The following is a 24442-nucleotide window of genomic DNA, read 5'->3' on the forward strand; positions in this document are numbered from 1 at the left end:
GAATTACAACTTCAGATGGTCCTTCCCCCAGATCTTCTATTCCACTGCTTTCTGCTTCCATCCGTTCCCTATGCCCTTGATTCCAATTCCTTCCCCTCCTAGGAGGGGATATATCCAACTCCGGCCCTTCATCTTCTCTGGGGACAATTTTCTCCTTTACACACTCTTTTCCAGTGCCACACGCCAAACAACATTTCTTCTCTTTCCTATTGTCAGATGTTATAGCCATCACCAAATTGTCTCTACTAGTTAACTTACATTCTTCCTGCCAATCCCGTCTCTGTCTTAAATAAAAGAATAAATCCACATATGGCATTTCATCCTGTTTCCCTTCCCTTTTACAAAACAACATTAATTGCAAGATAGTGTTATAATTCAGTGTTCCATTCATAGGCCACCTTTCCTGATCTTCTAATATATACGAAGGCCACCAATTATTACAATATTCAACCATTTGATTTTTCCGCAAATCATCCTGAAAATCTTTCCAGTGTGCTAATAAACATCCTAACGGAGAGTTTTTCGGTATCTTTGCATCAGTAGACAAATTTCCCATACTCCTACTTTTGAATATTCTGGCCAATGCCATTATGTTAATGCCCAATACTAGATAACTATTATATATCAAATATCAAATATCAATATTCAATTTTTAAATGTCCGATACCAAACCAATATCAAATGTCAGATATCAAATAAATATTGATGACAATTGTTGCCAGGTAATGGAGTCCACCTACTCGACTAGGGCACGGACAAAGCCGACTTCCCTAGGCAAGAGTCATAACCAATATCCCCTGGCAAGTTATATATCAAATACCATACAAGATATATTATTACTCAAACCCACACTTCATTCTTCCATACTCCACACTCAGTTCGTGTACGTCTTACACTTACAACACTCACACCTTTTCACAAAATACACGTATATTCTTAAAGATTCCTTAAAAATTGGGACTCAAACCCAAAACTCCAAAATGCTTTTGAAGCTGGGACTCTAACCCAGAATCCTCAAAAGTTGTGGGACTCTAACCCACTCCCAAAATGCTTTTGAAGCTGGGACTCTAACCCAGAATCCTCAAAAGCTGTGGGACTCTAACCCACTCCCAAAATGCTTTTGAAGCTGGGACTCTAACCCAGAATCCTCAAAAGTTGTGGGACTCTAACCCACTCCCAAATTGTCCAACCCAGCAATAGCTTTCGCTTATGTCTTACGGGCAGACGCCTAGGCTTCCACTTTCTTCAGGATCCTTCAGTCCAACCCTGCGCAGCTTTCGCCGCGTCTGACAGGCAGACGATACGGTGGGACTCTAACCCACCGGTGGGACTCTAACCCACTTTAGTGGGACTCTAACCCACTTTAGTGGGACTCTAACCCACTATCCTTAATATAAAAAGAAAAGAAGTGTCTTACCAAAATCCAGGGGACGTCGCAAAGAGCCTTATGGATCGGGGATCGATGGGTATCCCCGAGAAATCCTCGGTGCCGGCTGGAACCGATCAGGTCCCCGACTCCTCCGGTCTCTCTCAGCGAGGTCCCACCTGGGTCGCCAGAAACTGTTGCCGAAAAACTCGGAATAAAGAACTTATCAACACCAATTTAGTGTAGATAAGCAGACACTTCTTTATTGACGGCCGGGTGCGCGGGTGAGTCCTCTCACGAACCACGCACACCGAACACCAAAATCATACACCTTATATTAAACTTATTCATTCATATTCATTAGATTTCCAAAAAATGTTATACATATTCATTAAATTTCTGGGAAGTTATTAGCATATGTTAATGTCCTTTACACATGCGCATTGAAGGTCTCTGGTGGTCTTCTATAGCCCTCTGGTGGTCTTCCACAGTCTTCCTCACTTTGTCCGATAGTTGACCTCTTAGGTGATTCTGCGCAGTACAACTTTCGCCATCATATATTTGATTACATAAAATACATTCAATGTTAATTCCCAAATTTAACCTTTTCAATGATTGGTCCTCAATCACGTCACTTTATTAATATTCTTATACTAAAACACTCATTGGCTGATTTCACCTGGTTCCACTACCTGTAATGTTGACCAAAGTGGGGTTTCATGTAACAGAACTAAGGTCCATAACGATCTCTCTCTCGGTCTCCTAAAACAAAACACTACAAAGCTAACAAATCAGTCAAAGTTTCTATGGTTAACTAATTTTAAACAATACTTATTCTTTTATTATGGTGCACAACACATCTTGTATGTTCCTAAATTTCTTATGACTATACTGTTGTTATAATCTACTCAAAATCACCTTAAATCTCAAACTTGTTTAACTAAAATATATATATTTTATTACTTGTTATCTAAATCCTAAATGTTCCTACTAAATGATTTTGGCCAATTCCTCCGGCCTTGGTACAGGGTTATACAGAGGATTTCACAGCAGCTGTTGGTTGTTGGTTAAATATATGAAATGCCATAAAAATATATAATTCTATATTCCTATTAAAATTAAATATGATTAATTCTAATAATAACAAATCAATAATAAATCAGTAACATTTCCCCTAAATCAGTAACAAGATCATCTATAGATCTTTCTAATCCACAGTAGATAAAAACAAGGGAGAGACTTCCCCCCCACCACACACACCCCCCTTTCATTGATATAAGGAAATTGACACGTTGTCTGTTAAAGAATTAAAGAATTATGTTTACATTTTTCCAAGTTCAGGTCTGGATAGTGTTGCCAAAATCCGGAATAAAACTCCTTAACAGCAATGAGAAGTTAAGAAGCAGGCACTCCTTTATTGCAGCGCTGGGCACACAGGGGATCACTCCGCCTAGTGTGTGCACCTGTCTGATTTAATCATGCAGGTTAAATATACACCTGTCATACATATTCACTAGATTCCTGGGAAATATCATGCATAATCATCAATTGTCTGAAAGATCATTAGCATATGTAAATGTCCTTTTACGCAGGCGTAGTGAAGTCTCTGGTGGTCTTCATAAGCCCTCTGGTGGTCTTCCATAGTCTTCCTCACTTTGTCCGATAGTTGACCTCTCTTATACGATTCTGCGCAGTACGATTTTGCCATTTACATAAAAGTACATTCAATGTTAATTCTTAAATTTAACGTTTCTAGTGATTGGCCCCCAGTTACATCACCTTATCAATATTCTTATACTATAACATTCATTGGTTAATCTTACTTATTTCACTAACTGGTCTTTTGATCAAAGTAGGGTTTCTAAACCGCAAAGCTAAAGTCCATAACGATCTCTCTGTTCATTAAAACAAAACACTACAATCTAACAAATCTGTCTAAATTTCTATGGTTAACTGATCTAAGACAATACTTATTCTTTTTATGATTGCTTACAGCACATTTTGTATATTCCTAGGTTTCTATAACTATTGCGAGCTTCAAACTCCTATTCTACAGTCTTTTCCCTTTTAACCAAACCTGACTTATGTAAAATTCTAATTTTTATCAAATATTGGTAACAATAGTGTAACCTGTTGATTTCATGTGAGAGGAACTCCTGGTCAGAATAGTGGGAAAGTCTCCATAAATCTTTAACTAACCCTCAGCAGCAACCATGACAATGAATGTGGCATATCTTACTCAAAACATGCTATGGAATTCATGCAGAAAATGTCTAAGTATGGTACAAATTTTCTTATACTCATTGATTTCAGTAGGCTGAGGAGTATGTCTTTGTCTCCAAGCCAGTCCCAAGAGTCCTTTCATCAGCTCTAGAGCCCAAATTAATTAGATAATAATGAAAAGTTTAGACTCCCACTTTGAATTAAGTTCCCTGAAACAAAATCTATACTGATCAGAAAAAAAAAAAAAAAAAGGAAAACTACCTGGTTAATTTGAATGTCTACATGAAGTATTCAGAAGTGAACAATATGAATCTTTCCTCCTTTCCTTGCATTTGTTTCACTGCCTTTCCATGGGGAAATTCTTACCTGTCAGGAAGGCAATTATCAGGTATTACATTGGGAAAGAAGCCCACTTTTCATCTTCAGCATTCTGGGCAAGTCAGTTCCCTTTATTTCTTTCTTACCTTTGTCAGTTGTGTATTCTTATACTGGAAGTGTATATATAGACTGAAGGAATCTCTGTCTCTAATTCCAACAGAGTGCACTTAAGAAGTGGCTGACTACTTAGACTGAGGCCAGTGATGTTTTGCTTATGGACTATTCTGTTATCATCAGTGCAGCAAGTCCCCAGTTTTGGTTCAAATCTTTAGGAACTCCTGCAATAATAAACTCAAAAGTGATTTTAAATTTAGATCTATGTGCTATACATGTCAAATTTTGATAATTTTGTATGTAATGTTTTCATAAATAATCTGCTACAAAAAGATGCTTTCCTTCACCAAAGACAGGTATAGACTTCCTGAGACAACTGACACATCTTATAAATGTATTTCAATTGTTTATATATAAAGACCTAATTCCCACATCCCCTGGATTTATAAGATCCAAGCAATGGGCTTTTAGGATGTGCCACAAAGCAAAATGCAAAGAATAATTCAAAGAAGAATCTATTACTTGTCAGCCCCTGTTTTGCACACCAAATTATTTACCACCAATTACGGTGTGTCTTCTGCCAGATACCATGTTTAAATGATTAAATAGCATTTTATGTAGAATTGGTTTCATAACTCCTGATACATATAATTCTTCACTTCATAGTAACTTTAACAAGGTCTCTATTAGGCGAAACTTACCAAGAAATTACATCTCCGGTTCACATCTCCGGTTAAATATTTTGTGATAGACAAAGAACACTAAATCAAATAGTCTCTGTATTTACATTCGCTGAGTCACTAGCTGCTTGATTTTCATAGTCGTTCTCACTTTTTCCCAAGGGACCTTACCTGTGTAGGAAAGGTAAGCAGGAGTTTTTTGTTTAAGGAAGAAATTTTATTTCCTGTGAAACAAAGAAAAACAGTAGCCAGAGTCACTTATTTTGTCTTACCTTCATGCAAGTAGCACATACATGCTGTGAAAGAGAGATCACACAGATCTTCTAGTTAAAAATTACACTATTAAAAAAATTAACACTCATAAAAAGAGAGAGAACTTTTTTGATCTGTACCTCTTAAGGTTTCTACAATTGAGTAACCACCTCAATCTCTCCACAGTAACTGTAAAACAGGAAAAAATAGCCTTTTCGAAAACCATCTTGCACACACAGACTAATTTAACTCAAAATTGAGAGAAACCTTAACTCTCATTCCAAACCACTTTATTCTAATGCTTTCACATTGTAACTCATTTAGTCCTTTTTTTTACAAGTTTGAAAAATTAACTTCCAAGACCATCAGTGTTACTGATATCCCTATTTAACTAGGAATCTGCATTCTCAGCATTGTCTTTCCTTTAATTTTAAGATGACAAAACATTTTTGACCAGGGTCATATTTAAACAATAGTAGTAAAATCATTAGGTGTAAATTAGGTAAGGGCGCTTGATGCAAACCCTGCTGTAGTCAAAAGGAATATTGCCACTCCTGCAGAAACAGAAGTCAGTCTATGAAATCTGCCAGAAAATAATGGGCATTCACTGTCAGTAATGTGTTAAATTTTGATTATACAGGGGGGGAAAAGGTAAGGTTTTGCATAGATGTAGGCTTATATTTGCATTTTCCTAACTATGGAAATAAAACTGATCATTTTTTGCTTTGACAGGGTCCCTTTAAACCTGTATCTTCTTTTTCCTGATTATACTTCCTGTATAGCATTTAACTTCTTGATAACCACTATTTAAAGTAAATGGATTAACCATGTGACGTTACTACTTGTTATGAAAAAGAATGGAAAAATCAAGTCCTTTGAAGGTATTGTCAAATTAATAATTTCATTCTAGTCTTATCTTTTTCTAAAATCTACAAATAAAAGAAATATAAAGGAAAACATATAAACAGGCTGAGAAGTGCATGACAATTAATGAGATACTGAACTTTGCATTCCTTTTTACTGAATTTCTAAGTAACACTATCGATCAAAAAATCTTTTATGTAAGACTGATGTCAAATCCACATATAGTAACAGATTAGACAGATACCTTTTTTGTACACTGCTACCTCTTTACCACACACAGTTTGGTTTATGAAGTCATTACTGGAAGATTCCATCATTTTTCCACTGATTTGGCCCATGAACCACTGCAAAGGATTAATTTTGGCACTCAGTCCAGTGTTCAAATACGCAACCTGGTTTCTTATTTTGTTATCTCTTGTTTATTTAAAAAAAATTCAATACAAAACTGACCTTAAATTCATGGGTATTTTTGCTTCTTTTTTTTTTTTTTTTTTACTTAAACATATTTTTTTGGCAGCAAATATGACAGCTTCTTATACGTTGGAATTAACAGTCAGTGGTTAATCGCAGTAAGATGTCCACAGAAAATCTGAGACTGATTAATTTCCTGGAATGCATCTTATGTCTCTTTTCTCCCCATGGTGTATGTATATGTATATCGTCTTCTGGCAGCACACCCTCTCTTGATGTATGACCCCATGTGGCAGAAACAGCTGGTGTTTTTATCTTGCATAAGAGGTTCAAAATTGAAAGAGAGAGAGAAGGAGATGAGGCAGGAGAGAGAGACTAAGCATGTTGCATTGCAACACATGAGGAGGAATCATCCTAATGAAGCACTGAAAAGAGCTTCTCTAAATGAAATAACAAAGCTGCAGCACTGCATCCTATATTTTGTGTAATGAAACTCACAGTCATTGGACAATGTGGTATGTGTACACATGGTACCATCGTGTATCCTGACAGACAGTCCCTCTGCAACATGACATGGCACATGAGTTCTTCTGTAGAAGGGTATCGGAAAGTTGAGATGCTTGCTAAAGGACCAAGATGATTTCACCCTTTCCCACAAGTCACCCTTCTATGTGTTCAGTAAGGTAAAAACAGATCAACCAACAGAAGAGTAAGTTGCAAAGAGGCTAGTAGTCCAATTGGTCCTAGGAGAATGCAGATTTATGCAGTAAATTAATCAATAAATTGTAACATGGGATAAAGAAGCAGATGGAAACACTCTTCAGTGGTACTACATATGTTGGCTAAAACAGCTAAACAAATAAAATTGTGAAACATTCAAACAGGACTTCTTAACCGACGAATTAATTGATAGCCACAAACAGTACCCAAAGGAAACCCTGGCATTGTGATGCATTTTGGAAGGGCTAATTTTAACTTATTTGCTGACTTTGAGAGATGGTTGCTGAACTGTAATCTAAAGGAGAAAAATACCAGAAACACGTATCATTTAGAATGGGTATCTTCCAAGCAGGGTTAAACATTAAAGTTTGATGCATTCAAGTTAGGAGAATTTTCAGTCATTAACCAAATCTGAAAGTAAACATGTAAAACCAGTGCTGAAGTTGTTATAGCCAAGGAGACACAAAAATTTTTCTACAAATGAAAGTTTTTTGGAGAAAGGTCTGTCATCATCAGGGAACAACTGCAGGTTGCTGGGCCAACGGAAAGGACAGAGGGAGGGCTGCATTGTTCCAGAAGCTTGTTCAGGTGCCAAGAAGAACAAAGAAACATGAGGTGGGGAAGGCATGGAGTTGATTTCCAAATGTCTGAAACATCTTAATGAGGTTTACATAGGCAGTTAGCCTCTACAGTGCTTATCTGAGCTGAACAGAGTTGCTGAACTTTCTCTCCTGAGCCTTTAGTTAAACTGTGAGGCTTTGAAAAACACAAGCAAGTTTCCTCAGTGCAGAATCTGAATGAAGGCAAAGCCACATCAGGGAAAAGATATTGAATTTTTCTTTCGTATTTAAACTTTATACTCCTTTTGTGGAAAGTGCTCTGGGCTAAGTATGGTAACATAATACTTGTTTTAGGTCAAAACCTGTCTCCACATAGTTTTTCTTTTAGTAATGAACTCTATTACTCTTTTCAACCATTCTCTCCCCAAATTCCACTCACAGCAGATGTTTGAGGAAGAGAATCAGAGCACTTGGGGCTTCTGCCACTCTTACTACCTGCCCCTGCAGTGAAACCCACAGAGTTTCACAGCAAGAGTTGATAACAGAGAATATTGTAATTCATCCACACCAAACCCAAGCGAGTTTCTGTCATCATAGAAGTGTATACTGGCATATGAACAGGAGCAAGATGAAGCAGGTATGAAACTGTTTCTGGGTCAGTCGAAGAGAGAGCAGAGGCTGTCATGTCTGTAATCTGTGTTCATCAACCACTGAAGGGGAGGCGGTGTCACTCTGGAAGCCCTGAAGCAACACTCATGGGTCATTGTGCTTAACTTCAAATATGCCACCTCACATCAGAGCCTATTAGCTTAATCCACAGCAGTGCTGTAACATGGCTATATGCCCTCATCAGCACTAAAAGTAGGGCTATCTAAATGGCTATATGTTGATATCTCATCTGAGGCTAAAATGCACTTATATAAAAGCACTACTCATGCTGAATTACTTCTATCTGTTTGGTTTGGTTTTTACCATAAACTTTTTGGCTTTAGAAACAGCAGATCATTAGGCTGTTATTCAGTTTTGCTATGCTCCCAGATACACCACCCCTCCACTGAACTTTAGGAGTCCTGTTTTCCCTGAATTATTTATGTATTGTATGTATTACTCTCATTAAATAAATACCAGAAGTATTTCTTAGAACTAGCAACCGGAGAAAACAGCACAAGCTGCCCTAAGTCTTTCTTCTAAACCTTAAGTATTTTAAGTAGTGGGCTGCATAAACAAATGGCTCTTTATCTCATTCATTATCTAGGTCCTTGGTCTAGACACTAGCACAACAAACACCTTTAACCACAACATGTAAGTGGTTCCGTTCATCATTTTCTTCCCCTTTCCACCCAGTCATTGCCTCCTGTTTAAACCACTGTCCTAGAGAACCATGGAGCAAAGCAGAGCCAGGAAACTGTTTTTTCTTTTCTTTCTGGTTTTGGGCAGGTGGTCCAGCCCAGACTTCTTGGCAAAAAGCAAGGGCTAGCCATACCACTCTTTCCTGAGACACTTCAGCTTGGGAAGCAGGCTCTGAACAGCAGTTTCAGAGACAAGACAAGCTATGGCTCTAGTTAGGTGCCTGCAGCCAGGCAGCATCACCTTTCTCTCCCTTGCTGGTTTGTTGGCTCTAGCCCTCTATGTTAATACTGTATATAACTTTCTTGGGCAACTGACCTTCTTTGCTCACTCTATAGAAAGTGGAAGTACCTAATTTATCACTGGGAATTCTATTTCAGGAGAGGCATGCTTACTTTTGTTTGTGCTATGTTAAGTACAAAAGTATTTAAATTTATTTTGGTTCTGACCTTCATATACTAAGGAGTAATACCGAATAACTCCCCAAATTCAGCACGCACGTCAGGTGTCCACCTCCAGACTGGAATACAGTTTTCTTTATTTTGTTAAAAAAATAGTTTGCAAACAAGTAATTTTTTTCTGTTTCTTTGGATGTGCTATAAATTTTACTGTACATATTTAATTGCAAGTCCTTAAACTTAATTTACTCATACTAATTTACACTGTCTGTATCTTGTTCTCTATTCAGACCAACCCCCTGAAGCTACAGAAGTAAATATCACTTATGTATGACTGGTTTCATTTATGATTCCTGTCTGCTAATACAATACCACTATGTTTGGTCTCACAATACTGCAAAGTAAAGGTTAAATTAAGACAAAACAAACAAAGCCTGGTTCATTGACATTTAAAACCAGTTATGAAAAAAGATCTTGTCCAGCTAGACCCTGCAGGGCTCACTACACCTCTAAGATAGAACCCCAAATTTCATATAAAGCAGAGTTTTTCCTAGGAAAATGTAGCAGAAGCAGAAGCCTGTGGCACCCATAAAGTCTGAAATCAAGTAAGGTATAGTAAGCACGTTTTTCTTGAATCCAGACATAAGCACACTAAAGCAGTGATGTAGTTAAGAAATTATGTACTTAAGCCACCTTAAGAAGGCCACAAAGGTCTTGTGAAACAAGATCCCTTTTGTATAACCAATGCATGCCTTGCTAACGACTGTGTCCCTGAAGAAGAACTAAAAGACTGATAAGAAGGGAACATCCTACCCCAGGAGGCACTGAAAAGTTGAGTAATTGCTAATAGGCATGAAGTCAGCAAAAATCTTCCATAACTGGAGGAAAGGTGAAGGCAGCAGGGGGAGATCGCAACCACCGGCTCAATTCAAGACCAAAAAGACTACACACACACACCCCCACCCCCCACCCCCCCACCCCCCCTCTCCTTGAGCATGCACTGTAGAGTAAAAGAACGCTGTACCTTTAATTCAAAGCAGGGAAACTTTAGCCTAACAGAAAGTGTGGTAGATAAGCAACTACCAGTAATAGTTTTGGGGAAGAACTTTGGAAATTGAATATGTATAACTGAACTGTATAAATTGCTTGCCTGTTTAGGCATGAAGTGTTCTAGCTTTGTGGATTACCACCTAGCCCCCAACTTTATGCAAATATGAATTGGAACAAAATACCTCTGCTCTGTGTGTATACTGGCGTTTCACATACTGGGTAAACAACCCCACTTTTGGGACAACAGCAGGGTAAACTGTGACTGTATATAAGAATTCCATAACATTGTAAGAGTGCTAATAGAATTTTGTAACACAGATAAACATAAATATATAAAAAATACATAGCCATAAAGGGGCAAATGGAGATTTGTGGTATACCTGCACAACCGGGGTGCAGGAAAATATGTTCAGGCAGTAAAATCTGCAAGGTAATAGCTAAGGATTTACAGCAGTCAGGAAGGATATGTGAGGAAACCAAAATAATCCTGCAGAACAAGTAGGATAGATGTCTGATGGAACCAGAATGATCCTGCAGAATAAGCAAGAAAGATGCCTGGCAAAACAAGAGCAGGACCTGGTCCCAAAAATAAGATGCATTATGTCAAAGGAGGATGACATCTTCCCCTTTTCTTCTGGGGAGGGGACTAAGAGCCTAAAGCATCAGCAATGAGAGAAGCTCATTGGCTGAGGCAACAGTGACCATCAACACTAACTACTTGGTGTCATCTCCCTGTATTGTATTTTCACAGCTAACACAGGTTATAAATGTCAAGGACTGACTGCTTTGAATATGTATTGATAGCAATTGAAAGTGATTAGAAGCTAGCCATTAGCAGTGTGACTTTAATGACTGTCAATCAAGTGTTCATCTGTCGAAAGTGGCCTGATTCATTAATCTTTCAAATACTCCATAGCAATAAACTCCAATTTCCTGATACAGACATATGCATATATGATATACATATACATATATAATATTTGTAAATGTATATTTATAATGTGCTTATATTAATGGGTGTATATATACACCCACACATATATTTAGTAACAACAAAAACATCTGGAGATATGGTCTCTCAGATATCCCTTTCAGGGTATCTCAGACATCTCAGGGATATGTAATTTCATTCCAGCTTCCAAAACACGCTTTATAGAGGCAGGAAGCCACACTTTAACCCCTTGCTGCCAGAATTAAGATGATCTTTGATTGAACTGAAGAAACAGTTTGGCTCATCCAAACAGGAAGTTGTCTGGCAGCTGCTGAGGAACTTAATATACTTCACTTGGTTGTATTGCACTTTCAAGGACTTTACTTTCTCCTGGCACTGCTCTTCAGCCTGCAGGATGCATCTCTACTTATAGCAATCACGTTGAATATTTTCTTCACTTCAGATCACAGGGTCTTAGTTTCAACTTTTACCACATAAGGGAGACAGCAACCTGACAACCAGCATACAGCAGCTCAAGTTGAATGCCTTACACCACTATCTGCAAACATTACAAATCTGCTGGTGATTTTCAGGGGCTGTTGTCAGGTCTAGTTTGGGCTAATTTGTAGTTTTGAAGGGATTCAACAGAGCATTTACACAATGCATCACTTTCTAAACTTTAGAAATCAAACCTGAAGGATATATAATTACAGACTATGCAGGACTTCATACAGAAATTCCAAAATTGCATTCACTAAGATAAGAATTGTCCAGAACTGTAGTCGTGCAAAGCAGTGTATGCTATCTGGACTCTCACCAGCAAGAAAATCTGCAGTAAGTAGTAACAAAAGTCTCTGATTGAACATTGACAGATTTTTATCATGGCAAAATCACAAGCTCTGCACATCATAGGAAAAATGATTTAGAGATGAGTATACTTCTATCCTACTGCATAATGCACTGATTTTATATTAGATATTATTTGTTTTGGTATTTTCCCAGTCTTACAGTAATTAAATGAAATAATGACCACAGCGTGACTGGATCCATTTCAAAATAATGAATAATATACTAGTTTCTATTTATTTCTCAAGCTCCCACCACAATATAAGAATGTCTATGCTTTGTTTCCTAGTATTCCTGACTATATTATACTTACAGGATGAACGCATATGATGCAACCTTTTAAAACTCACTCCAGGCAAAATTCAGATCTGAGAAAATCTCTTACTCTGCTCTTTCTGGATGGTTTTCAGTCTACTCACAATTAGGATGCACTTAAATTCTGTTTTGGATTTGTGTGATGGGGTTTTGGAGCAGGGTAAAGGGCTACAAGGGTGGCTCCTGTGAGAAGCTGCTAGAAGCTTCCCGTCTCCAAGTCAGACCCGCCTCCGGCCCAGGCCAACCCAATCAGTGATGGTGGTAGTGCCTCTGGGACAACAGATTTAAGAAGGTGGACGAGTAGTGAGTAGTGGGATTGGAATGTGAGAGGAATCCCTCTGCAGATACCGAGGTCAGTGAGGAAGGAGGGGAGGAGGTGTGCCACAGGAGGTGATGCCCCTGCAGCCCATGGTGAGACAGCAGGCCATGCCCCCCTCGCCCATGGAGGGGAGCAGAAGACCCAATGCCTACCTGCAGCCCCAGGAGGAGCCCATGCCGGTGCAGGTGGATGCCCCCAAAGATGGCAATGGGAAAGCCCGCGCTGGAACAGCCTGTGCCTGAAGAACTGCAGCCCGTGGAAAGGACACATGCTGCAGAAGTTTGTGAAGGACTGTCTCCCATGGGAGGGACACCACTGTGGAGCAGGGGAGGAGTGAGGAGTCCTGCCCCTGAGGAGAAAGGAGCGGCAGAGACAACGTGTGACAAAGTGACCACAACCCCCATTTCCCGTGCCCCTGTGCCAGCAGTGGAAGAAGGTAGAGAAAACTGGGAGTGGAGTTGAGCCCAGGAAGGAGGGAGGGGTGGGGGTAAGGTGTTCTAAGATTTGGTTTTACCTCTTATTATCCTGTTCTGATTTGATTGGCAACAAATTAAATAGATTTGGGTTTATTTCCCCAAGTTGAGTCTGGCTTTTGTCCATGACCATAATTGGTGAGTGAACCAATTCCCTGTCCTTGTGTCAACCCACGAACTTTTTTTTATATTTTCTCCTCCCCATCCCACTGGGGGGGGAGCAGGGAGCCAGCAGCCTCATGGTGCTTTGGTGCTGGCTGAGCTTAAACCAGGACAAATTCCATTTTAAAAGCAGTAACAGGCGATATGCCAAAGTGCTCTTGATTTTTGAAATGGTTTGTTAGGTGGTATTTTCACTGAATTTCTTCACAAGTGAAGTAACTTACAAATTTGAAATTTCTAATATATTTCAGTGGCTAAGCAGAGTTCATAATGATTTATAATGGCAAAAAGTGCCATTAAGATTAAGAAGTCCCTGTCACAGAGACAGAACACAGTAGCATAGATTATTTTTATTGCTTCCTAGAAATTCAAGGAATACTTGAAAATATGCCTGCTAAAGTAAATCAGCCTGATTAAAAATACAGAAAGAGAGAGTCAAAGCCTGTGAGATAACAGAATGCATGCTGTGGATGCTAGCCCATTCACTAGATACTTTAAGGTAAAATACCTGTAGGCTTAAGTCTGTTCTTGTTGGAGAAAGCTCAGACTAGAGAAAAGAACTGAGGTAAAAACTCTTAGAAAACTTTTAAAATGTAACTTATCGATTGAGCAATTCGGACTACAACTCTGTTTTATTTTTACAGACTTATATAAATAATACAGCAAGTTCCTCTTATGCGTGATCAGCAGGTAGCAGTAGGTACCTGTAAAAATTTCCCCAGAGATCAATATTTGGATTTATTTTATGATATTTTGTAAACATAATACAACAGATTTTTCTGCTCTCTTGTTTCTATCTCTTGAAGAGAAAATAGGTATTCCATGTAACCTCAAAGCAGAAATAAGCAATACTGATAACTCATGGGTTTTGTCAAAAAAAATTCCACTTGTGTGTACTAGAACAAAACGTGCATTAGAGAGAAGAGAGATGACTGCTTCAGCAGGTGTTTCTCAAGAAAAGACTGGCTTTTGGTGGAAGGTTGATAAAGATAGATGAGGAAATTAAAAAAAGTTGTTTCTTGTAGCAGACATTAATCAAGAGAATATCTATGCTTATACTGCCAGTTTTTGTATCTGGGCTGATATCCAGGACACAATAGCCTCTGTACATTAGTTAACATGCAAAAATACAGAGATGTGCAGGCTGACAGGCAGTTTTAGGCTTCAGTGACATCCCAGTCAAACACGTGAGGGAGAAGGTCTGCATCACTTTCTGTGAGCTACGTTTGCCTCACAGTGTAGGCATTGCCCTTGAGTTTATCAGACAGCAAGAAGTCACCAATTACAGGTGAGTATGGAGGCCAGGAGACTAGAAGGGAAGGAGAAAAATCACCCCAAAAGCTTCTCCATTTTGCATCTTCCTCTCTCCCAGTCACCATGTCTTTGTGTCAGATCTTCCACCAGGTAATTAAACTGAACAGATAAAACCGAAAAAAATTTTGGAAGAGACCATAGGACCAGGATGTAAAGAGAATTTCACAGTTGTTGAATATATTGAATGAGCTCCTTGTTATTTTATTATGCTGTATCTTATAGCTTTATAATAACTTTTTGTTGTTTTATGCTGTAGGCAGGAGAGAATATGGCTTTCCTTTGTGTCATTTACTGTTAGCCTGATAGTTTGTAATTTCTTTTATAGTCAGGGCTAGTAAATGCTATAAATTATATGTAACTATGGATTAGGGCTTAGGCCTCATCTTGCACTTTTCTATAACCTCACTGTAGGCAAAGAAATAAGCATAAATTTAGAATACAAACTGACAGATAGAAATAGGGAGAGTCATGAAAATACCTTCATTCTAGTCTTTCACTTTACAGTCATGGAAGAACAAAAGGACAGTTAAAAAACCAAACCAAACAACCAAACAAAAAAAAACACTCCAAAATAATGCATGGCATTGCATGAAAACCTTGATTCATAGGCCTGAATAAACTCTCTGGAAACAGGGGATGGTCTTTTAAAGGTTCCAAAGCAAATAATAAAGTTATACCAATTAAAAAAAATATGTTAAAAAAATATTTTTTTTTAAAGAATATGTAGTATATACTATATGACTTTGCTTTTTAGAATAAGAATTTACTACACTGTTTCATCTTTATATTTCAGTTCTAGTACCTATTGCAGTTTCTTTTTTACAAAGAATGACAAACCTGATTACACACTTATTCATATTAGAATTTAATGGCAGGTAAAGTAAATGCCTAAATACATTAAAGGTTGGTGTTTACTATTTGACTTCCAGATGGCAGATCCTCAAACATGCTAAAGTAAAGAGGAATGAAGATGCCTCACATGTACAAGACTTCACCAATAATGACAATTCAAAAGAGGTTATAAAATATATGCATAATGAACTATATAAATAAAGACTATGTAAAAACTGTACAAGTGAACAAATGTCAATTTGGACCAAAACCAAGAAGACAAACAGAAAGTTCATTATATAAGGAGACTGAGAGGAAGGTGGTGCTTAAATTTGCTAAAAAAATCATGAACTGCAACAGAAGTAGAGTGTAATTCCAAAAGCAAAGTCAGTCACGAATAAGAGTCTGGAATCTGGTCTAGAAATAGAATGTCTGCCCCTGGAATTAAAACTTGCAGAAAAGAATTTTTTTATCTCTGTTATACTGCCTTTACCACTCAGTTATAGTTTAGATACAGCTACAGCTTCATCTGTTGAAAACTTAATTTCATAAAGCTTATTTTAGGTAGGATGCTAAATTTACCACTGAATCTACTGCTTTGAACTTTCTCTATTCTATTTGCCACTCCAGTCCTCGATGCAGTGATTTAACTTCATTTTCTGTCACCTTCAAAAATAATTATCAATTTCCCTTTCATGTCTTGCCTTTTTTTAACTGTGAGTCTCATTTACAATATGGTCTTGCAAATATATGTATAACTAAAAAGTTTCATTTCCTTATCTTAAATTTTCCATGTCTTAATCTCTTTTTCTTGGCTATCAGTATCAGTTCACACTGTCATTCACACAGCATCAGAGAAAGCTGCTTCTTATAGTAGCAAAACTGTAATTTAAATTTGATCTACAAGATATTTTGGAGCAGATAGGTTTTATTGTGTGTCTCTTTGGCCTGAATCTGAATGAATCACTCGGTCATGCAACTACTGGGATGTTTTTAGTAATTGCTTGTTTATTTTCTTTTGACCATTTGAAGTTGAAAGCACTTTTGATTTCTTTATTATACATTGGAAGAAGGTCACTGATTTGATTTGTGATAGTGTTCAATTCTTCTGTTAATGTTTCTGTCAAACATAATGTAAATGTCTGTTTTATTATGTGTGTAAGACTCCTTATATTTGACATTCAAATTGTAATCAGTGCATTTATCTAAAATTGAAGGTTCTTAAGATGAAATTGTTTTATCCAGGGAAATAGAGAAGTATTTATAAAATGTAATAGTCTTAATCTTTATTTTAACAGTTTTAGAAACCGAGTGGACAAAATACATTTCAGCAAGATACTAACAGTGCAATATTTTGTCTGAGAATATTAATATGCAATGTTCAGTATTATTTTTTGGATGAGGCACAGAATGTCTATACTGATTGCTTTATGACAAAATACATAATCTGAAGAATATAAATCAGCTTTTTTCACCCCTGCTGTGGGAAATAGAAACCCTGGCACAACACTGCACAAATCCTGCTCTGCTACATAGTTCTGCTGCACTTCCCCAGATAAAAACACAGGTCAGTTCTTGAGAGGCCCATGTCACAGATACTGAATGCCTTTGGCTGTCTCTGTCCTGTCAAAGGTCAATTCTACCATAAGATTTTCCTTCTAAGTCACCACTACTTAATGTTGCAACAAAACAATAATGGACGCGCTACTGCTTCATAATATGATTCCTGGGTTTGTCCATGTTCAGTTTTGCAAAAAATTACAATGTGTTTCCTTTAAAATAGCATGCATATTAATGTATTATTGATGAAAATATCCTGGGCTTTTACCTGCCAGCTGCCCAGCAGCTCATCTTTTTCTCTGAGTACTGCAGTGCCTGCTGTTTGATAGTGTACCGTCCACTCTGAGACATTAGCACGGCTGCCTCATTATGGCCTCTTCATACTAAAGCAATATTACCTTATTTACATTGCTCTTACAAATGTATGCTTCAGTCTGGGCCAGCTGTGCCAATCTGACAAATGTGAAGGGCATTGATTAGGATGGGTAGGGATTCTGATTTTATTTTGTTAGTGTCCCAAATGCTTCACAGCAGAAATGGTACTGCTAGTTGACAAAGCAAAATTAACAAGCTGTGCACTACCTCCATGATAACACACTTACTTTCACCCTAGATTCCTTGGAACCTTAAAGCTCAAGCAAACACAGTAGAAGAGGACTGTAGCCTTTCTTGTACTGCTTATTATCTGGCTTTATCTTAGACCACCTATGGCATCATCTTCTGGTACACCAGCGTGCCACTACATTCACTGCTGAAACTGGGAAGACTCGGTTTCAGTATGACACTTCCAGCAGTTGCCAATGACAGTAACTGCAGCCAGAGTCTGTGCTCTGGAGATTATTTTCTAAAATAGAAAACATTCCTTTTGCTCTTTTTAGAAAAGTATTTTTTATGTCTCTAATCTATTTCACAGGCAGTCCTTTCTGTTTTCAAAAAAAACCCAGTTTTGGGGAAAGCCCAACTGTGTCTTAGCTGGAATGGAAAGTAGGACACAAATTAGCACATCAGTTTTGGAAACACTGGTGAGGTTTGCTCATGTAACTGTTTGAGAAGGTTGTTCTATTCCATAAGTGTGTATGTGCATATGTACATATGTACATTGTGGTTGCAGAAATTACTGACTCCAGGCATCCTCAACAGCTCGCCTGTACTAGTTTAGCTTAAACAGATGATCTCTTGTAGTTGCCTATTTAGACTGAAGTGGATAAGGCAGTGCTCACACGTTTAGGAATAAAATGAGCAGCTAGCTGAATTGACAATTATATTCCTTCTTGTGTAGTACAGCTGTAGCCAGAGGCTGCAAGTCCTCATGCCTTGTTATGAAGTAATTTCTGTGTCACAGTAATTCAAAAGAATCCCTGATGTTAAGTCACATTTTCACTGCCACAAAGGTTAGACTCAACCACATGAACACAAAGCAAAACAGGAAGGACCCTTTGACAGACTCCTTGCTCCCTAAGATAAAGAGCTTGCTCTCTAACTCCTTTTTTAAAATATTTTTTTTAATAGCTTTGATTTTCTTCCCCAATCAATGCACAAACTGTAAATTGAGCATAAGACTCATACACTCCACAGCACAATCATGACACTTTTTCATGGTATGTTACAATTATAATCTGTTGTCACATATATAGTGGAAACATAGAAAAAAACTAATGAAAGCATCCAAAAAATATTTAGAAAGATGGATAAATGCAAATCCATGCAAATGCAGCTGTCCTGAATTAACTTTTCCCTTCTGCTACCTAGAAAAAAGAGATTATTCTATGTGTGTCCGGTTGTCACCTCAGAAACTTGAGTGAAAGATTCGCTTTTAGAAAAGTTCCCAAACAAGTACTTTTGATGCTAAGAAATGCATTACTTCAGTCAGTAGCAAATTCTTTAAAATGAAACCAGCAGCAAAGCTCTGGTCTAGAACTTGTCCTGATTATAAATATGAAATAAGTAACCAGTGCATCACATTTAGTTAAGGCAGGCATATGTGTCCAAATGGATTGATCCGTGAACTGAAAAAAGGACTGGGAGACTGAATTATCACTATAGGCAAGGTCATTGACTGCCTTTTTCTATTTCCCACAGATTTTTGGCACCCACTTGAAGGAATTCTGAAGAATGTGAGTAGTAGATGACTAGATGTGCCAGGCACCACAGACAAACAATAGAAATGTTAGAAAAAAAAAAGAAATACTGAAGGAATAAATTTTCTGCACATTAAACTGTATGTTGTAAAATATTGCACCATAACCATAGTAAAATTGACCAATGAAAGAAAACTGAGAACCATGCTTGTACATGTCACATGATTTCATTCAATTGCACAAAAAGGCTGATAACTCTAATTTTGTAGAAAAAAGAATGTTATTTTTTTCCCCACTTTAACAATTAAATCTGTGAAAGAAAGGAATTAAACCACTTAAAAAGGACCCCTAGATACTTGTTTTTTGAAGCAGGTAAAGACAGGTGAAGAAAAAAGGTGAGAAATAGAACCAAAGATGGTTCAGCTCTTGCTTAAGTAATCTAATCTCTCTAAGCAGATCTAAAACACTTGTTGCCATAACATCAAAGCAAAGTGCACCCTGGAATGACCAAAGTCTAGAACTGTAACAGGAAAAGACTTTACATATTTGTGCAGGAAAGGTAGTAATGTCCTGCTAATTCAGGAACCTTTAAATGAATTTGTTGTAAAGAGATAGGTGATGTAAAAATATATACAAGTGACATGCAATAAATATGCACTATCATTAATCTTATTTAGGACTCTTAACATGAACCTACACTGAGCTTTTAGCCATTTATGAAAACATGCACTAACAATAGCAGTTATGGGAAGACTGACAAGTTTCATGAGTGAATCCCAGCTAGTCAGTGAGATTGTGGAGGCTGTCTCTTTTTAAAACAAATTGCCACTGCAACCATTTGAATCATGCACCTGAAACTATAATGAGAATGATGCATGAGATTTATATAGTATTCTTTATTCACAGGTCTCAGACCTTTGGATGAACTAACTTAACAACTGAAGATGGATTTCTCATCAAGAGATGAATGGAACATAACCTTTTGCCAGGTTTCTGATGCAAAACAGCTGGTTTAGAGAAAATTTGCAGATATAGTTAGGTACAATTTAGGAACTCTAGTTTCATGGTTTTAATTTCATAGGATAGAAAAGCATGAAGCCTTATCACAAGCTCTTTGTGAGTTTAGAGCCATTATAATGTACACCAACTAAATGTGACAATCAGATTCCAGAATTAGGCAAAACAAAATTTAAGCCACTCTTCACAATTTGTGATTAATGCCAATATTTTAGAGCTCCTGTGTTGCTGGGAGGTAAACATGTGGCAGAAGCATAAGTCTCCTTTCCTCTTCTCTTGATGATAATGCTGTACTTAAAATTTACCTCTAAAAGCAGTTTTGTTTTCCTAGCAGAATTCAACTGCATCTCCCAAATCATCTGGTTTATCTCCTCTATGATCACTGGCAAAGGGAAAACAACTTGAAGCCAACAACAAAAGTAGCTCTAATCACACATTTTTTAATCAAAGCAAAGTCATTCCTCTCCCATTGCACCACCTAACACATCTTGTTGCTATTTTGTACAGCAATAACAGTGGATCAGGAGCTTCTCTGATCAGTAATGTGTGTCAGTGTGTGGGACAGCATGAGGTCTGCTCACACTTGCACCTCAAGAACAGACGCATTTGTAGGTAAGAGAGGAATAACCTGCTACCACACAAGCAACAGTCACCTTTCAGCAGTGAATACTGGCTTTAAACAGCTGGGACGAGTGGTTGTCCTTGAGTTAGGAGAGGTCCTCAAAACACCCTTGTTAAACTAAAGTTAGTAAATTATATTTTGCATTCCATGAAAACAGAGAACCATGCAAACTCAGTCACAGTGAATCATTGGCCAAGTAGCTATTACACACTTTGTGTGTGTGTGCGTGTGTGTGTGTGTGTGTGTGTGTGTGTGAAAGTTTGTTTCTAGACATCTGTAGGAAGCTATTGAGTGTTATTCACAGCATTTTTGAAATCTGGATCAGAATGAATGTCTGCCGATGCCTTTGATAAAAGACAGGAAACTCCCATTCATCACCCAGCCAGCTGCTGTTGTTACCAGCTCATTTGCTGCTTCCTCTCTCCCCTTCAGGAGACAGTTTCTTGGGAGCACACTGTGCCATTAGTCTGTATGAGGAACAATAGATTGAAATAGAGCGAAAGACCATCTAAGCATGAAGTTGGTTTTGTTGTTTGATTAATTAAAAATGAGAGGGGAAAAATGCTAGAAATCATAATGTATTTTATTGTGCATCATTTCTGCCAAACACTTCTGCTACTGTTACAGCTACTAGTGCAAGCACTGCTCCCACCATTCCTCTTGAGTGTGGCACAGGCACGGCAGCAGCAGAAGTCAACAGCTTCTGTGGGGAAAGGGCACATGTTAATCTTACCCTCACAAAATCCTTTCAAAATAAATAATAATAAAAATAATAAATAATTTTTTTTTTTTTTTTTTAAAAGGAACACTTGTCATCTCCAGGACTGAAGAAAGCATCTAATTTCTTCCATCATTAATTTTTAAGAAGAAAACTTAAGAAGGAATGAAAACGTAATTAAAAACAAGGTAACATTTTCACTGAGACAGGTAAATAGAAACTAACAAAAATACCCCCCTTTATGTGATTACCTTTGATATTGAAAAGCCAGTTGAAGAAACTCTCTAAGACTCATTTTGGAGTTTTAGAAAGCAGGCATACTTTATTGCAGCACTGAATGCATGGGGGATAGTTCCACCTAGCGTGCATACCACAGCTTTAGCATTAACAGGTTATATAGAATAACTAATTGCATATTAATCAGATTAGTATGCATATACATAAAAATAATTGCAACTGATTATCATAGTATTGCCTACATCCGATCATGTGCAATGAAGGATCCATCTGAGTTGAAGGGCTGCTTTTGCGACCACCGACCCATTTGAAGTTCTTGTTGGCTGTCCTTGAAGTCTTTATTCTTGTCTTTGTTCTTTGATCTTGAAGCTTAACGCAGCTTCAATCACATGTGGTCAGTTTCAACATTGTTCTCAACCAGCATATAGGAACATCTAGTCATAAGAGCAAAGAACTGCAAAACTTAAGAGTAACTACCTCTACTAGTTAATTGCTTGGCTATACTTTTGTCTATTGTTTCAATCATAGTGTTAGTATAAGATTTCTAATAATTATTTACCAAATCTCACTTTTACAGTCACCTAGCAGCAAACCAGTTTCCACAGCTGGTACAAAATATTAAAACGATCAAAATATTTAGACATACCATACAGAATGTATGGAAATATGTTATCACCTTTCTCTCACTAAATTGCAGGAAGGTACTTCACTGAGATCACTTACAGCTAAAGACTAAACAAGAGAGAATGAGCAGTCACAATGCATTCTTCCCACTCAGAGCATTCCCACATTAAATAATGATTTCATTTAAACATTCTGACAAGATGGTTTTCAATATGTTGACTGATTACTGTGATAAAAATGTGATTAGGCAAAGTATCTCTTTGTGACTAGTAACCTGGCTGTTTTCTTACATGTGCATTGCTGTAAGAAAAGAAAAACAAATTGTAGTACCACAGACATACACCTTCCTCATAGTTCTGGAATACAAATTATTTCCAAGAATCAGAACTTAAAAAATAATCTATAGATTGTTTTGCTACAAAAATTGCTGGCAGTGAATATACTGATGGAGCAGACTGTGCCAGGATAACTTCTTTAACAGCTTACACTGGTTTTCTTCTTATTTAAGGCAAGATCCCTGTCACTGAACTCAGGATATTTAAAAGATACACACCTGGTTTAAAAGTCAATTTAAGTATCCGTGTAATCAATGGAGAAGCAAAGGGGAGAGCTGTCCCTTGTCTAAGACAAGTGTCCAAGACAGTTTAGATTAATTGGCTTCAAGAAAAGTTTAATCCTCATTGTGGCCTAGAGAGAGAAATGACGTGATTAACTTAAAAAAGACCATAGCCAATGTTTGGGCAGCTTTGATAGTTAATGGTTTTTAAGGAGTGGCAGGGGAAAAAACTATATATTTGTGCCTGACACATAAATGTTCTGTGTTATGGATATGTGGCTTAGACCGGTATTGATTGAAGCAGCATGAATTCTTGGAGGTGTAATGTTGTTTCATGTTGACCAATAGATCCTAAAGGCAAGCTGAAGGAGAATGAAATTGGTTTGGGGCTAGGTTGTTCCAATACCAACAGGCATTCGTCATTTAGGCAGATGAAGGTGACTAGAATGTGGCACTGTCCAATATTTAAAAACAACCTGAAATTGTCTGTATGCATATATGACAGGACAAACACTGCCTTGGAGCAAAGAAGGATAAGCTTGTGTCTTCTTAGCACAGTAATGCATGGCAATTTAATCCTAGGAAAGTAATTTAGATGAATGCAGTGAAAGAAAAGGGGCAAAGTGTTATCCCTACTATTTTTCAGAGGCAGTAAAGAAAATCATGTCATGCAGAGTGAATATTTCTAATGATTTATAGATTTCCAAAGTCAAATTAGAGTGCTGGCCTACACTTCTGTTTTCTTTTGTTAAAATGTTACTATAGTTAGTTACCAAATGCATAGACCTGAACAAACTTAGAAAGTCATGAAGTAATTGCACAAGAGTATTACACAGTATCAGAATTTCCATGCTATAAAAATTGAGATCAACACTAATTATTTATGGTTCATTTTGTAGAACTATCCAGTGGCTCATTTTAAGGTAGTGGTGGACAGCACAACAGCATTTTGTAACACTCGACTTAAAAGAATTCTAGCTTGACTTAATATTCAAGTTTCTTCTTCAGCTTTGCCAATGTCAGTGGTGTTAGAGTTTGCTTCTGTCCCCATTGCTAAATATCCCAATTGCCATCTGCACTTCAAAATCACAAACTATTTCTCACAACTTCCTTTATGCCAAAATCTCCATTTGCCCTTTCAACTAGCTGCAGAAATATCTGATGCCTCAAAATAAGTGTTTTGATGTTAAAAACGCTGTTGAGTAGAGCTGAACAAGGGATATTTCCAATGCCGAGTACAATTCAGTGCAGCAGTCATTCAGAGATCACTGGAAGAGCACTAGCAAAGAATCAAGCCCATCACAGCTGTCCTGGGTTCAGCTGGGATAGAGTTAATTTTTACAGGAACCTGGGAGGTGGGGGCATAGCCGGGGCAGCTGACCTGAACTAGCCAAGGAGCTATTCCATACCATGGGACATCATGCTCAGTATATAGATGGGGAGCGGGCCGGGGGGTGGTCTCGGTTTTCGGTGGGGGAAGTGGCGGAGCGTCGGGTCCCGGGTGGTGAGCAGTTGCACTGTGCATCACTCTTTTGG

The sequence above is a fragment of the Accipiter gentilis genome, chromosome 21 (genome assembly GCF_929443795.1).
Source record: "Accipiter gentilis chromosome 21, bAccGen1.1, whole genome shotgun sequence".
Taxonomy (NCBI): domain Eukaryota; kingdom Metazoa; phylum Chordata; class Aves; order Accipitriformes; family Accipitridae; genus Astur; species Astur gentilis.